The sequence below is a fragment of the Manis javanica genome, chromosome 8 (genome assembly GCF_040802235.1).
Source record: "Manis javanica isolate MJ-LG chromosome 8, MJ_LKY, whole genome shotgun sequence".
NCBI classification, from domain to species: domain Eukaryota; kingdom Metazoa; phylum Chordata; class Mammalia; order Pholidota; family Manidae; genus Manis; species Manis javanica.
The window spans coordinates 7,946,277-7,964,397 of NC_133163.1; positions in this window are offsets into that span (position 1 = coordinate 7,946,277).

The window sequence follows — 18,121 nt, forward strand, 5'->3', positions numbered from 1 at the left end:
TTTGGCTCACAGCCAAGACCCATCCAGGTTGAACTGACGCCTCATACGGCCCCTGTTCCAAAAGGTGCGAGCTGGTGGGAGGGGGAGTATGCTGAGGGCCCAGGTCTCGGGTTCTCGGTGGCCCTGGACAAGCCATTCCCCCAGTGTGCATTTCATTTCTCCAACTATAAACAAGCATAAAAAGATTTACCTACTTGCTACAAATCATTGTTATGAGAATCAAAAGGATGCTTGTGAAGGTAATGGATAGAGTGTCATACAAATAAAAATAGAAGAGATTAGCACACTGTCCTCACTAGCTTCAGCAAAATAATAGTAAAAGACACTTAATTATACTGTCATGCACTAGACTCTGGTCTGAGAGCTCCACATACACTGACTCACTTCATCCTCACAACTGTCCTCTGTTGGGAGGGTTTTGTTATCCCCATTTTAGAGATAAATAAACTGACACCCATGGGGGTTATGGGACATTCCCAAGGAGTGTTCCACAAAGAATTAGTAAGGGGGAACTAAACCTGGGGGAGCGTGCCCCCAGGTCTCTAATCTTAGCTGTTACCTAAGCCACTTCCTCTGTTACACTATACCACACACACAGCGCCTTACACGGAGTTGATACCCCACAAATATTTGTCAAAGACAGAAATGCTCAACATAAGAAAAAGCCCAATTCCTGGAAAGATATAAAGAATTGTAGCTTTTCCTAGTGCCTTGCTTGAAACAGGCTCTTAGTAAATATTTGTTGTGTGAATGAATGAGTGATCTACTCAGAGAACAGCATTTCCTCAGTCTCTTTATTAGGGAAAACTGTGACATCTGAAATTTATCGCCATTGAAGTTTTTATGAAGAGTTTCAGCAAGCCAGAGGCTTCTTGATAACATGTAAACTGCAGAGAATGAGTCTGGCTGGCCAACTGCTGGCTCTTTCTGGTGCCATAGCAAGACCAGGGAGTTTCCTTTTTATCACTACCTTATCCCAAGGGAAGCCATTACAGAATGCTGAAAACCCTCCACTCCAGAGAGCCAAGGGCCTGGCTTGTGTTTGGAAAAGTTGTTCTTGGACAATGCTTTAAATATGCTACGTCTTAATTTATGTACATCGTGTGTCTTGCTAAATCTTCCTAAATCCCTCTGCGCTAAATTAATAAGTTGACTTAACTGCATTTAAAAATAAAAAAGAAGTGTAATACACTACTTTCTTCAAACAGAAGTTCTGATGTCAGAATGAAACCCTCCCCCCAGAGTCCAGGCTGGTGACCCTGGTTCTAAGTTGACTAGATAAGGAAGGAATTCAAATCAGCTCAACTGGGGATGAGAGGTGCCATTTCTGGACTCAACAGCAGACGTTCGAACCATTTCTGGGACGGCCGTGTTAGGGGCTGTCGGCCCTCTGCGGGGAAGGGCTCTGCCCAGCCTTGGTACCCATTCCATGGCTGACGACTTTCAATGGATGGAGTCTTCGTCCTAGGGACCCACAGGTGCCCGTGTGGGGCTCCCTCTTTGGCCTTCATGACCCACAACATGTACTCAACCATCGTTCTGCCCCGAGCACATCATGTCTTTGAAGCTAACGCTCATGCTAACTCCATTCCATCACCGCTTCCTCCAAGAGATCTCACATCCATTCCATTTCCCTTAGTTGGAAAGAATTTAGAGTTTTATCATCCATCCTAGATATGCTTTGTATCTCTGTAAGAAGGGCAGTGGCTGCCATGATCGCCACTGTGGGCTAATCCACAGAGCAGAGAGTGAGCCATCCACCCTCCTGTTGTTCTGGCTGTTGTACTACTATGAATACCATTTCAGAACCACGAGCAGAACTAGAAATGGGGACCCCACAGGTCAGCTCAAAACCTTCTTCCAATGTGTTAATTTGTATCTGAAATGCACAATAGGAGGTTTAACTTGAATCTGGTTAGTTGTAATGATAGCCTTAATATGAACGGCGAGAACCAAAGCTAGCAACTGATGGACAGATTCGACTGAGTTGGAAGGAAACGCCAACTCCGTCAACCTGGAGCATGAAGATGTGTATGTAGCGTGGCAAAGCGGGACTCGGCACCCTCTCTCTGTAACTAAGTACTTTAGGTTCTGCAGGGCACAGGGTCTTGGTCACAACCATAACACTCTCCCCTATAGCATAAAAGCAGCCACAGACACCATGAAAACAACTGGTCATGGCCGTGTACCCAGACATTTTTTAGGGACTCTGAAAATTTGAATTCCAGATAATCGTCGCCGGCCTCTTGATTTCTTTTCAACCACTTAAAAATGTAAAAACTATGCTTAGCTTGCAGACTGTACAAAAATACATGGCAGGTTAGATTTGATGAATAGGCTGTAATTTGCAGACCCCACTTCCACCCCATGGGGTCGGAAAAGACAGTTCTGGAGATGAATTTCTAGTGTTTCTGCCTCGCCCCTGTTGTGCTGCAGGCCTGAGCGAGCCACTGCTGCCAGAACCCTCTCCCTTCATCAGCAAGGCAAAGGCCTGGGACTGCTTGTTCCCATGGCACCTTTTCCCATCATAGGAAGGTTCTCAGATATCTAAGATGGGAGAAATGATTGGTAATGGAACTTAATCATGAAAAACATTTACCTAAAGCTTCCCTACTCTGGAGCTTACTCAAAAGGAAGGCTTGGGGGATGGCATTATGTCACCCTGGAGACATTAGACACAATGAAAGATGGGACACATTTCTGCAGAGAAGATGGGGCAAATTTCTGCAAGGGTTCACCAGAAAATAAGGATAAAAGACAGGGATAGCGCACTAGAAAGCACAGGGCCCCACTTGACATTTCCAATAGAGAGAAAGAAACTCCATGCTTTTCTTCAACATGAACTAAAAACAGCAGGATTAATATTGATGCCGCAATGGGAAAAGCGAGCGCACAAGCAGGGACAAGGCTGCATCCAGCCTCCAAAACACATGTAAAGTTGGAGCTAAAATGTCATATGCATATGTAATTTATATGCAAAACTCTCCTCTAACAGGGCCGCTGGCTGCCAAGTCTCCTTTTGCTACTTGCCCGATCCCCACTGAAACTCTACAATTTCCTATTATCAGTAACCTACCAAGGGCAAGTCTGTCTGCGGAGAACACCGAAACTTTCTGAAGGCCAGGGTATTAAATTCTCCTCGCACATGGCTTTCCTGGGAGCTCAGCAGGTTTCGGCAGGAAGACCTATTTTTGCTCCTGTGCGGGCTCTGTCCCTGGCAGGGAGCGACTGGAACAGACTGCAGGCAGTTCTGCCAAGAATCCAAGGCTCTGATGATGTGAGCCAACCTCAGACTAATAATTTTATATCTCAATATAAGCAAAAGAGTTCCATAAAAATAGACCGCTTTTAACAGGATGGTGTTCTGTGCTGAGAGGGCTGCAGAACGCGGGTGCCATGCGAGCGTCTTTCTCCTATCTGCGGTACCTAACTTTAGCATCTTCCATATGCCTATTTGATCGCTGAACTTGGGGAAAGAATGTTGAATGGGAGGTGACTCCTCAAACTCCACGCCCGGGATCCTTGGGAGGTGACATACCTTTCGGTGTGTGTGTAACACTTGCTTCTCTCGAGTTCCCAGGAAATGGGAAACAAACAAACCGAAGTTTCAGACTATCGGTATTCTTCATGCACATGCGCCCGAGTCCATGCGCACGTGTTTCTGCTTATAAATTAACAAGGAAAACACCGAGGCTGTGCGTGGAGGCCTGGGGGTGGGGGTGGGTGGGGGGGAAGGGCAATGGCCTGGAAACTCTAAAATATCTTTTTCAATATTCAGAGTGGCGATCAAAGTCACCAGCGTCTCTCAGAGGGCCGAACTCGCCCCACCTGCCAGCTCAGGGCTTCCTCCTAGGTCTGTGTCCCTGGGAAGGTGGGAGAGGTCTGCCGCAGCGGGGAGCTCCAGGGGGCTGTGACAGCGGGAGGGCCCGAAAGCAAAGAAAGGCCCATCTTTTTCCCTGGTACCAGAGGAAGCCCAGAAATCAGCATGTGGAAACACAGCCACTGAACCGAGTACAGCCCCGGGCTTAAAGGGAGGGCACAACATCTTTCATGACCTCGGGTATCCTCAGAGCTCCCCAGAGAGACAGGCCCTAAAGAAATTTAATAAAGAAACTTATTTTAAGGAATTGGCTCTCAGGGCTATGGGCACTGGCAAGTCCCAAATCCACAAGGCAGGCCTGCAGGCTGGAGACCCACGAGAAGCTGACACTGGGGTCTGCAGTCTGAAATGTGCAGAGCAGGCCAGCAGGCTGGATGGAGACTCAGGCAGACGTTGACGCTGCAGTCATGGGGCAGAATTTCTTCCTCTGTAAACCTCAGGTTTTGCTCTTTAGGCCTTCCGACTGCTTAAGATGAGGCCCACCCACATACTGAGGGCCATCTCCGTATTCAAAGTCACCGGATGGTGGATGTTAAGCACAGCTATACTCCGCCTCCACGGCAACACCTCCACTCCTGTTTGATTGTAAGACTGGCCTAGCCACGCTGACTCGTACGACTCACTTCACACCCCATGCAGAAATTCAGTTAGGCACAGTTCTTGAAAAGGGCCTGTGCAGCCAGAAGGAAGTGGGCAGGTATGTGTCTCAAGGGAGGCCAGCCTGCACGTCCGAGATGAGGGAGGCCATCTGCTCTGAGGACCAACGTGCACTGAGCTCCCCCTGTGTGCCAAGCACCGTGCTTGACAATGGGGAGTTAAAGGTGAACCTCTGGCCACAGAGAAGACAGACAAGAACACCAACACTGACGATCACAGGATAATATCACTAATCATTAAAATGATTAATAACAAGTAATACCACCAATAATGGCCCTCAGATTTGCATGACATTTTATAACTTTAATGCAGCTTTATAGCCACAATCTCTCTGCATACGCACATCCCTGTCGCACTGCTCTGGGGTCTTACTGTAGCGTTTGATGTTTAAAAGCATCTCGATGGATGTAGTGGGGCACCTCAGGCCCTGCTGCCTTGCACAGGCAGGGCTAGGGAGCAAAGCTCTCAGCCCGAATGCAAAGGAAGCAGGCAGATGCAGGAGCCCCATCTTCATCTGAAAAGTCCCCTCCATTTTTTTCCCAGTGTTTGCAAAGGGAAAAGAAATGCTCTTTTGGCCTAGGTAAGAAACAGGGAGGAAAGGGCTGACATATTTGAGGTAGGGAATGATGGTTACTTTCGGGTCTGGAAAAGTCCTGGGCATCCAAATCTTTCCAGCGACAGAGGTCCACACATCAAGGGCACCACTACAATATAGGCAAGACAAAGACCCACAGATATTTGCATAAAACCAAATGCATTGTGTGATAAATTCGCATGAGAAGTTAAATATGATGTTTTGAACACCGCATACACATCTTGGAGATCTATGAAAAGAGGTGAACTGGAAAAGAAAGAGAAAGGCTGATAGTACTTAATGCTCATCTCTTCTTTTTCTCTTCCTGGCTGAAGGTTGTCATCTACCTTCAGATGTCATTGCCTCCTCAGAACTTAGTTATTCTTCCAAAATGGACATTTTGTGAAATGTGATCTTGTTCACATGAGTCTTTTTCACATGAGGACCTGTCCCCTCCAAAAAATATATTTAGTAATATAACCAAGAGTAACCATTCCAACTTGATGGTGGAGAGCCCATAGAACAGGAAGAGGAAAATAAGATTTACAAGCAGGAGATTTGGACCAGAATTCCACTGTGCCAATGATGAGTAATGTCCCCTCAGGCATGGCATCAGCCCAGAAAGCAGCAGGGGCTAGTGGTGAATACTCGAAGCACTGGAGTCGACCTGCCTGTGTTCTGTCACAGCTCTGTCACTTGGTAGCTGTGTGACCTCAGGAAAATTGCTCAAATTCTCTGATCCTCAGTTTCTTATCTGTTAAATGGGAAAAAAAGATGGTACCTGTGTTTTGAGTCATTGTGAATATACAAAAGTTTGTATAAAGCTCTCAATACAACACCTGACTTAGAGTTAGTGGTTCTTTTTTCTGCCTGTTTAAGTGTAAACAATTACCACAGCACCTACTGTATCTGTTTCTCCAATTTATTGAAGAATCAAAATGCGATGACGTGAGTGAAGGCTAAGTAAATGTAAGCCAGGTGCTGTGCAAACAAGGGTCTGAGACAAGGTGACCCCAGGATCTTCTGCTTGGTTCGGCCTCCACCTGCCTTCTCCCACCTGCCCAGGCGGCTGCCACAAACACTCTCACCCACCCACTGAAAGCCACAAGGAGGAGTGGGCTAGGGGGCTGGCACCTGGCCCCGATACTATAGCCAACACCAGGGTCACGTGGTCTCAAAGAAGTTACGTCGCCTGTTTGTTTGCTGATCAATTGATTTTCTGTGTCTTTTGGTGTTTTAACATCTTAAAAACACTTTCTAGTTGGGAAGAGACTGCCCAGCCCTGTGGTAGCCAATTCTTAGAGGTAGCAAAGGACCCAGCCTATTGCATGCCCGTGACATGCAAACTATCCAGGGCCACCTCCTCTCTCTGGTCTGCACACCCCAAAAAGCAATATTCGTCTGCTTTAGTCCTCTCAGTTCCAGGTGCCTGGCAGCTAGAGACCAACCCTATGACCGAGCCCACCAAAATTATTCAAACTAGCCAATCCCAACCCGTCCTCACTGCCTCCCTCGCCTTTCCTGCAGAAATCCCAACTGCGGCAGTGACCTGGGTGATGCCTGACCCCTGTCCTCTGCCTCCTGACCACCCCAGGGGTTTTCCATGCGGTCCTGCATGTGTGCTCCTGCCTCTAGGAGCCTGGAGTATAATGACCTTGGTTCTTTCCCGAGCCTGTTCTGTGTCTCCCGTCTGCCCAGCACATGAGAGAACACAAAACAAAGCCACTTTCCACAAGCAGGGCCTCTCTTTTCTCATTTCCGCTGAATGAGGGTGCCTCCTAGATAGGGGTTCTCAACTTTTTATCGGACAGCACACCTTGTGGGGTGCAAAGGAAGGTGCAGAGCACAGAGAAAGGGCTTCAGACAGATCGGGAGTTCCAGCCCCAGCCCAAACGCGGAAACTGTTTCCTCATCTGTAAAACGAAGATGATAATAATGACCTATCTCATAGGATTGTCTGTCTGAAGGTTAATGAATCATTATGAGCAAAGCTCTGAGGTCTGGCACATAAGAAACACTTCCTAAATGTTAACTAGCATAACTAATTATATTAAAAGTATTGCATCTCATTTCATCTCATATCACTGAGCTCATTTAATTTACCCAAAATTAGGAGTAGGTTATTACTATTTTACAGATGGAACTGAGGAACAGAGAGGTCAAAAGATTTGCCCAAGGCCATACCATCCAGAAGTGATGAAACTAGAAAACGAGTCAGATAATCCAGCTCCAGGGTCCCTACACTTAAAATCAGTCCATCTTGCCTTTTAGTTCTTTGCCATAACTCTACAAATGTATAGGAAATAAAAGGAGGAGGATTATCTCTGCAGAGAATGAGTTCTGAGATCATTCCAATGCTGGCACTCTATCACTGATCTACAGAGTGGAGTTTTCAAGGCTGATTTTGCCACCTTAGCTTAGCTTCCCTCACCTCTCTGCATACTTTAAACCCTAGATTTACTTCCTAGATTGCTCAGTAGGCATCCATGCCATCAGCTGGTAGTAGTCACGGTGTTTGTCATTTTGGATTCTCTGTACCATGCAGATAGATGAATCCAGTTACTCCGAATGTCTCCAGTCAGAAGCTACATAGAAATGGACCTGATTTATGCTCAGGGATTTGTGGGTGGGCCAAGGGATTCCATTCCTTTTCCCATTTGAACTCCCTTATGCAGGAGACCACTTCCTCATTATATACATAAACAAAGAAAGGCGGGCTAAAGTGGTTGCCCAAGTTTTGTTTTCAAGGGCCCCTCGGATTGGAGGAAAAAGTGGAAGGGAATATAAAACAAAGTAAAAATAATAACAACAATAATAATAACCTCTAATTCTAACATTTATTGAGCTCCTACTCTCTTCCCACATGTTACTGTATAAATTAAGACACAAAGGAATAAACCAGGTAGCCAGATTCCCAAGGAAGGGCAGGAGCATGGGACTGAGCTGAACATCCCCATTTCTACTCCAAAACTCGTCAATCAGGAAACTCATCTACCCACTTGAGAAGAGTTGGGGTAAAGCCAGAGACCAAGAGCATTATTCTAATAGGTGTCTCACCACTTTGAAGGAAACATCAAAAGGGGAGAATAAGTGCTGACACTTATAACCCATTCCTGCTAACAATTTCCATCATGAAATCTTTCATCATACCTAGTGTAGACCTCCCTAAGAATTCATCTTACCTCACCCTATCCTTCCGTCCTCTGCCTAAGCTTGACCAGGAAAAGGGCAACTAATTTATAAATGCAAATAATCACAAGTCACTTCCAAAAAGAGAAAACTGGGTTTTAAGGTGATTAACAACATTCGGTCACAGTTAAGGGAGGACATGATAAAACTTCCACATCTGACCGTGAAGGAGTAATTGGTACTAGATTATCCTTCTTATTGAAAACAACTATAAAACTGGATTTTACATATATATATAATATTACATATGGGGCTATATACATATATATATAAATAATACATATATACAACATATATGTATTGTCATAGAATAACATATAGAAGCAACTGTTCTCAGACATTGCACAAGAGTCATTATAGGATTAAGATTCCTGAGGGAAAGGGAACGCATGAGGTATGTGCTACAATTTCTTTGGCCTGAAGGCACCTTATGACCTGCAGTGCAGGAAGGTGGAGTCCAAGAAGACAGGATGGTATTTTTGAATTGAGGAGGCAGAGATCAGAGTTTGGGGCCATTGTGGCACTGGAATTTGTGGGGCAGAACACCAAAGAGGAGGGAAGTGCACAGAAAAGGAAATTCAGGAATCTGCATAGGGTCCTTTAAAGACTTGGGCCATATGTTAAGCTGTGCATGTGCAGGAAAAATCTCCACTGTGGCCCAGCAGATCATAAGTACTGGGAAGCTCTAAGCTGAATGAAGTGCTTGAAGATATTGACATTCTGAACAGTCAAGGTAGAGATACCTCAATGAACCCTCCAGAGATTCAGCTGATTCTCCAGAAAGGTCACACTTTGGCAATAGGGCTAAACTAGCCCTTAAGTAAAGACTACATGAGACCCACAATAATATTTTAAGAACAAGCCTCAAAGGGATCAGCTGATCCACTAATAAGTCCACTGGCAGCCAAAACAAGTCCCAACAATCTTTAAAGGACAACAACAAAACACAGATTCTCATCCATGTAACGTGTACAACAACCAGCATATAATCAAAATTTAGTAGACATGAGAAGAAGTAGGAAAATATAATCAATAACCAAGAAAGAAAAATCAATTAACACAATTAACAACATATCAATTAACACAGATATGGCAGAAATTTTGGAATTACCATAAAATATTAAGAAACACACAATATTAAGGATTTAAATGAGGAAATAGGCATAATGAGGAAATAGATGAAAAAATCTTTGTGGAAAAACAGAAACTAGCTTAAAATGAGTAAATGGAAATTCTTGAACTGAATTATAAAATATCTGAACTGAAAAATTTGCCAGATGGTTTTATCAGCAAATTGCACATGCAGAAAAATAAAACAGTGAGATTGAAGAAAGACAATAGAAACTATTCATACTGATAGAGAGAAAGGGGGTAGGAAAAAAAGAAAGGAACCCATGTGATCTGTGGAACAATATCAACTGATCTAACACAAGTACAATTGGGGTTCCCCAAAAAGGAGATTAGAGTAGAAAAAAATATTTGAAAATATAATGGCCCAATTTTCCAAATTTGATAAAAAAGAAAAAATCAACCCATACTACAAGACATTCAGCGCCAAACAGAGTAAACCAACAAAAATAAATAAAAGAAAATAAACACGGGTTTAGGAATAATGTAGTTAAATTGCTGAAAATGAAAAATAAAGAGAAAAAAATCTTAAAAGCAGCCAGAGGGAAAACTCTTTACATAGAGAAGAATAATAGTGAGAGTGACTACTGTCCTCATCAAAAGTATGAAAACCAGAACAACATCTTTAAAATGTTGGGGGAGTGGGTAGAATTTATCTATTTAAAATTCAATATCCACCAAAGATATTCCTTTAAACTGAAGGCAAATAAGAACATATTCAGATAAACAAAATCTGAGAGAATTCTTCACTAACCGTGCTAACACTTTAGGGAATGTTAACAGGAATTCTTCACATTGAAGAAAAATGATACTAGATGGAAACTTGAATCTACCCAAAGCATAGCAGAGTGCCACAAATGGCAAATATGTGGATAAATTCAAAAGACAGCTTTCCTATTTCTTAATTTCCTTAAAAAATAACTACTATTTAAAGCAAAATTAGTAACATTATACCTCATAATTTATAACATAAGGAAGTACAATATATGTCAACAAAGTACAAAAATGGTAAATGGAAGTTTACCAAGGCTCTAACAACATATGTAAAGTGGTATAATATTAATCTGCAATGATTTGTGACAAATATGCACATTTACTCTCGAGAGCAACCATTTTTTTTAAATAACACAAAGAGGTATAGCTGAGGAGCCAATGTAGGAAAGAAAAAATCAAATACTAAAAAATACTCAAACCAAAAAAATGAAAAAAGAGAAGAAAAGAGGAACAGAAAACAGATGAGACAAATGAAAGTAAAAAGCAAGATGATACACTTAACAACCAAAATAATTACATTAAGTATAAATGGACTAAGTGCTCTAATTAAAAGGCAGAGATTTTTGAACTACACGGAAAATAAAATTAAGACCCAACTGTAAGCTTTCTACCAGAGATTCACTCTAAATGGGAAGGAAGAATATCCTGAGCATAGGAGTTTTCAGGAACTTCAGGAGAACATAGGGAACCATCTAATCACAGCCATGCCAGAACATGAAAGCCTGAAGCAGAAACATGAGAAGCTGAAGCACAGTTCTCAAGGCCAACTGATTCTCTGCAAGATCCCAGCAAGTGTTGCAGGTGGGAAGGATATAGGCCAGAGTGACCTGGGCCCAGGCTCTAGGGGAAAGACTTTGGCATTGCAACAAGGTGTGACCTGGCTAGATTCATGATAGTTCCAAAGACCAGAAAGAGACCAGCCAGAAAGATGAGGCAAGATAACCGGGAAGATAGCAGAGTGGGGATCTGAGGAGGAGGATCCCTGGGTAAGATACTGAGCCATGGTGGAGTACGCTGGATGTGACTTAGTCCTTCCTGGCACCCAACATACACCCTTAGTCTATCAGATTCCTAGCATGGCTGGAAACCCAAGTTTTTATTTATTCATTTCCTATACTATTTCACAATGAATTTGGGACAACGTATAAAAATATTTTCAACACTAAGGAATAAAATATGTTATTGAGGAAACCAGGCAAAGGGAGGGAAGGGAAGCAAAAATCACAAAGCCTGCAAAGTGAACAGACTCACAGAATTTTTAGAAGTGAACCAAAAAATTGCTGCTGAGCCTCCACAGAGCCAAGGCAAACAAGGAAATACAGCAGGACCCTCTGGATGGCAGGTCGGGGACCACAGCTGGACCAGCTCCCAAGTCAAGCAGAATGAAAGGTACAGGTGGGGCCCATCTATTAATATGTTTGTAAGAAGATTCCCCAAGACAGGATCAGAGAGAAAAACCAGGGGCTGATATTTTGCAAACTGCATGTACAGCTGACCCTTGAAAAATACAAGTTTGAATTGAACAGATCCACACATATGCAGATATTTTTTCAATGCAGCACAGTGTTATAAATTTATTTTCTCTTCCTTGTTATTTTCTCAATACTATTTTCTTTTCTCTAGCTTACTTTATTGCAAGATTATAGTATATAATACATACAACATATAAAATATGTGTTAATCGACCATATTATCAGTAAGGCTTCTTGTCAACAGTAAGCTATTTGTAGTTAAGTTTTGGGAGAATGAAAAGTTATACACAGTTTTCCAACTGTGTAATGGGTTGGTGCTCCCAACCCCTATACTGTTCAACGGTTGGCAATATTCCTTTCAGATGTCATCATGGAATATATTCTACATGGCAGGCAGTGGGCTAGGTACAAGGGGAACTACGGTGAGCAAAACAAGAGGTCCCTAGGCTTGTAGACATTACAGTCTGACAGTGAGGCATTCATTTAATTATTCTCATTGGGCATCTAGATAGTGTTCGAGATGCTGAGTTACAGCAATGAACAAATAATTGGAAAAATAAATGTCTCAAATATCATGAAGGAACAGAGTAGACAAATCAGGGGACTTTAACATGGAAAAGGACCTGACCAGGCCTTGAGGAAGGAGGGCAGAAGGTGAGAGAAGTTAGGAAATGACATTTGAACTGAGCTTCAAGAAATATGGAGAGGGGACTAACCAGGTAGAGACAAGGGACTGTTCCAGACAAGGACAACTACACACATGAAGGACATGAGCCAGGAAGGTGTGCGATGTGCCCGGGAACAGAAGGGACCAGCGAGGGCAGAGACGGTAAGCTGGAACTGAGGACAGGGGACAGACCAGGCAGGGTCTGTCACTCCCATAACAGATTCAGGGCTTGATTCTAAGAGCCATGGGAAGCCGTTGAAGGATTTTAAGTTGGGGGACAGTGCTGTACTCAGATTTGTATTTCTGTAAGACTATTCTGGCCACTATGTGGGAGTATACTGGAGAGGAGCAGGAGTGGAAGCAAGAAGAACAAATAGAAGGTTCTTTCAGTAATCCAGGAAAAAGACAAGGCCTCTTGCACCAGGGTGGAGGAGCTGGCGATGGAAACACACGGCTAGATGCAAGATATTTTCACGAAGCAGGGTAACAGGCTGCAACTCTGCATTTGCAAACTTCTCCTAAGCTCAGATATCCTCACCATGAACCAGGTGGTTTCCACAGCACCAAAGCAGCCCTGGAATGGTAGAACAGGTGACTACAGTGGTTAAGAGTACAGACTCTTGGTCGAGCCCCTCAACCTTGCCCTGAGTCCTTATCTTCTCTGACACGCTACCTCACAGCAGGTTCTGAGGAATACATATGCCTGTGTGACCTCCATTCTGTTCTTCAGACACAAGCACATGCTTGCCTCTGGCCCTTTGCATCAACTATGCCATCCACTTTTCCCCAGATATCCACATACTTCATCCCCTCACCTCTTCAAATGCTCACCTCCACGCCTGCTTTGACAATCCTCTGTAAAAATGCAAACTCTGCCTGACCACTCCGCCTTCCTTCACTTATTTTCCTGCAACAATCACCACATTCTACAGAATCTACTTACTTGTACACCTGCCACCAAAATAAAAGCTCTGTGAAAGCGGGAATGTTTCCCTGCTCTGTTTGCTGTACCCACGGCATATGGTGCATAGTAGGCCTTCAAGACCCAGTTCCTGAATGAGTAAATAAATCATGGTCAAAAGTCACGCAGCCCATATTCACTGCTCAAGAAATGAAAGCTCCGAATCTTTCAACATTATCAATGATACCAGTTTAAAAGTTATCATATAATTCCCTCCACCACTCATTTTCTGTTTGGAATAATTTCTTTCATCACGACTACTCATCTCAGCATTTGTGAGGACAGATCCTTCTTGGTGGCCTATACTTGCTAATTAAAATCATGACCTGACTTTTCCAATTAAAAAAGCAGAACCCCGTGGCATGCTAGGTTTACAGAAGGGCCACAAGCCAAGGCTTCGACGTCATTTGCTTGCCTCTCTCAGGAAGACAAGTTCACAAAGGCCCCCACTTTCTGTCAAACTTCCCTAAAGCCCACCTCACTGTCACGGGATTTGTCTGAGGTTAGATGGTCTCAGCTGTGTCTCCACCGCTCACCAGTGTGTGATATATTTATGCATGCTGCCACTCCACGGAAGGAGCCGGAATTGGAAAGAAGGTGAATAGGACATCTTGATTCTGAGTTACTTTTTCCCATAGCACAAGTGAAACACCATTCATTCTATTCTTACTGCATTGATCGGTAATTTTCATTTTCTAATTTCAAGTAAAACCTCTTGCCACAGCCAAAGCGATACGCTCCTGGTTGTAACTTCACAGTTCATTTTAGCTTCATAGCTTAAAGACGTCTGTTACCATCAGTCTTAAGTGGTAATTCTACTTTTCCAATTAGACTGTGGGAACGAACCAGATAAATGGACTCTTATCCCCCAAGCCATAATCTCCGCCTAACCATCAAGGCTGGGACAATGAACGGCCCAGCAGCTCTTCCCTGCCGTTTGCTGCAGAGCCAAAGCCCTCCCCGTTTAGGTTCTTCTGAATGAGCCACGCTTGGCGGTGCACTTGCATTTCGGAAAGTTGCCTTGAATGGTTGGAACTCCTTTGGAAGAGTTCTAACATCTGCCGTGATCAAGGCCTAGATGCTACATACCTAGGCTTGTGCTCAACATCCTCTGAGAGGTCGTCTACTCTGTGCTTCATCCCCTTCTCACCACGCACGCGCTTCATCAGATCCAGCTGCACACCCGGGGTCAGCCACGTCATCGGTGAAAGAACAGCAGCCCGCGCATCAGTAGACGTGCATTGGAGCCCTAGTTCCATGGTAGAACTGTGAGCAGGGTATGTCCTCCTCCTGGGTGTGGCTTTCTGCACCACACCGACCACACAGGGCTACGGGGAGAAGACGCGCCATGAGGTCCGATTGCCCCGGATGCGAATTCTGACTCTGCCATTCGCGGGCTGCATGACCTTGGGCCAGCTACTTCACCTCTTTCTATCCATTTCCTGCACTCTAATTGGGAATAACAATGGCCTCAGAAGGTTCTAGAGAGGAACTGATGAAATAATGCACGCGAGGTGCCTTGCAAATGCCAGTTCCCTCCTGACCCCTCTTTGAAGTCTGAGAAGGAGGGTCTAGGAAAGGATAGACTGAGAGTGGAACTATCACAGGAGTAAAAGGTCTGTAAAAGAGATGGAATTCACTAACAATAAGCCTCCAGCCCCACAAGACACAGTGTGGGGGAGCCCAGCTCGGAGGTACAGCCCTGCAGAGGCTCAGACCGCCCTGCCTTCAAGTCCCCATCACTTATTCCCAACAGTTCTCACGACCTCTCTTGGTCTCAATTTCCTTGGTTCCGAAAAGGTACTGTTACTCCCCTTTCTCACCCAAGCTGCACCAGCCACGCCAGGTACACAGAGGTTAGTTCACGTCTGCACCTGCAGAGCCCCGAGGGGCCCAGGCGTGAAGAGTCAAGGGATCCATGGGACACTTTTCTTATCTGTCTTCTCATTTGAATGCTCACACAAAATACTGCTCTTTAGGAGAGTTAAAGTCTCTTTCACAGTAATGATTCAGTTTCAAAACATTTTCAGAGAATGAGGCTCTAATTTCTTACAGTTTCTCATTGCTTCTTGGGGTCCTCAAAATTGTTTTTGTTGTAAAACACAAAAGGCCAATGTTATATTCAAGTTTAAGGAACATGGAGGGAAGATGAAAAGACTGGAGAGTGAGTCCGAAGGCGTGGCCTCCCCAGCAACCTGCGTGCCCGCTGGGTCCCCCCAGAGGTCACGGGGCTTCCAGCCACAGGGCCACTACCCGCAGGCACATCTGATATCGCTGCTGAGTGTCTCAACTTTGCCAGTGCACTCTGGCATACAAATCCTTGCCAAAGGAACTTTCTGGAAAGAGAAATCTTTTTTAAAAGGGTGGTGGTCTGCAGGAGGTAAGAGGGAAGAGCAGGTTGAGGAGCCAGGCACAAAGAGTAGAATCACCTCTCTTGCTGGCAGGAATTTGCTGACTGCTCCTTGGGAAACACATCCTGTTCCATGGGAGCCAAGACAGAAAGGGTTTCTGTCTCCATTTGTTTAGGGGGTCAGCCCAGTGGGGGCTGGGCCTTGGGGAGCCCACAGCAGCACTCATGTGTCTCAGCATTAACACGTGATAATATTGGAATTAGAGTCTCGGATGGACCCTGCATGGGCCGCTGTCCACTGGGCCTCTCCCCATTAGCCCAGGGCCCGTGGCTGCAACTGGGATGATACTGGGTTCTCTGGGGCAGGGAGAGTGGTCTGTGCGGAAGGGGTCATGTGCAGACCACAGTGGCTGACCCCTCTGCCGTCCCAGGTGGCCCCACTGGCCAGGCCAGCAGGTGCAGCACCCAGTCCTCAGTGGGCTGTGCTGTCTGGGGGCAGGACCATGGGGAACTTGGCACTTCTTGCAGCCTCTCGAGTTTGGCAAGAGCCACAGATACAGAACGGTAGGCTCTGGTGGGAGCTGGTGAGGGAGGCAGGTGCCAGAGGCCGGGCAGGTGGGTCTTCCTGCTCACCTCTCATGACTTAATGGTGTGATTCTGAAGCAACAGGGACTGGGCCACAGAAAGGGGACTGAGGAAGCCAAGCAGATGCCTCGGCAGGCATCCTGAACGGCCAGCTGCCTTGCCTGGCCACGGCGGAAAGAGCACCTTGACGAAGATGGGAACTAATGTCTCTAGGCTCCCCAGAGCTGCCGACCTTGGTGAGGGTGCTGTTTGCACCCAGTGGGGGACCCCTGAGAGCTGGCCACACACCTCCTCATCCCTCAACTAACAAGGAAGGGGCAGCCTGCTGTGGCAGCGGGGAGGATGACTGCCAGCCACAGCCCTCAGCACACACCCAGTGCAGGGCTCTGGGCTCCAGGGTTGTCTGCACAATCGCTGCGCTCCAAGGAAGCAGTGCCCTGAGAAGAGGCTGGGTTCACAGGATCGGGGCTGCGTATGATCACACCCAAACCCACAGCGGCCCGAGAGTCAGGGAGCCACCTGTGCAGCCCTGCAGTGGCTGGTGTGGTCCTTCTGAGGAAACAGGCTTGGTGAGCAGCCATGCAGCTGCCCTCAGAGCCCCACCTTCCACAGGCCACAGCCCGGTCTCAACATCTGAGCCCCAACATCAGGTTACCGGGGAGTTTTCCTGAGTCCCAGCTGGGTCACATGACCAACAAGCTCTTCCAGCTAGTTGAACTTGTGTGTGTGTGTGTGTGTGTGTGTGTGTGTGTGTGTGTGTGTGTGTGTGTGATAAAAATCACAAAACATAAAACCCACCATTCTAACCATTTTAAAGTGTACGATTCGGTGGCTGCTAGTACATTCACACTGCAGCCATCACCACTATCTAGTTCCAGAACTTTCTCATCACCCCAAAAAGAAGCTCCATGCCCTAGAGCAGTCGTTACCTACCCCTCCTGCCCCAGCCCCTGGCTACCACCAATCTGCGTTCTGTCTCTGCGGATTTGCCTCTTCAGACATTTCATATTCATGGAATCATACAATGTGTGGGCCTCTGTGCCTGACTTCTCTCATTTATCTCAATGTTGTCAAGCTTCATCCATGTCCCAACTTGTATCATGCATTCGTTTTTTTGGCTGGATAACACCCCATGGTATGGATACACACCTTTCTTTATGTCCACTCAGCAGCTGATGGACATTAGGGTTGTGTCCACCTTCTGGCTGTTGTGAGTGGTGCAGCTGTGGACATGAGCGCAGGAATGTTGGAGCACCGGTTTCCAAGTGCTTTGAGTCTATACGTCAGAGTAGAGTAAGTGGGTGACAGTTTATGTTTAACCTGTGGAAAAATTGCCAAGCTGTTTTCCACAGCCGCTGAGAACTTATTTTTTAAAGAGCACTTACCGCAGTTGCGATCATGCATTTCTGTGATGATTTGATCGGTATTTGTCTTGCCTCACTAGAATGCAAGCTCCATGAGGCAGAGACTGAGTCCTCCTTTATTTCTGCCTCTCTAACATCTAACACAGCAGGCCCAGGATGGATGCCAATCAATATTCATGGAAGGCAGGGAAGCAGCAGAAGGGGAGAGAAGGAGGGAGGGAAAGAGAGAGAATTATTTGCAAAAACAGCCCCAGTGATTCTCCCCCCCTCTGCACTTCACTTTGCACCTCCTCCAGCAAGAGCTGGATCTGTTTCCCAGCTACTTGAGTCTGGGCTGGCCTTGTGTCCACTAGAATGAGGTAGAGGTGACAGTGGGCCCCTTGTGAGCTTAGGCTTAGAGGTCTGGGAGCTTCTGTCCTCTGCTCCTGCCCAGAGGCAGAGTAGACACACCAGGGCTAGCCTGCTGGCCTGAAAAGGGACAGGCGGCCCGTTCATCCCAACAGCCCAGCTGATGGCCCGA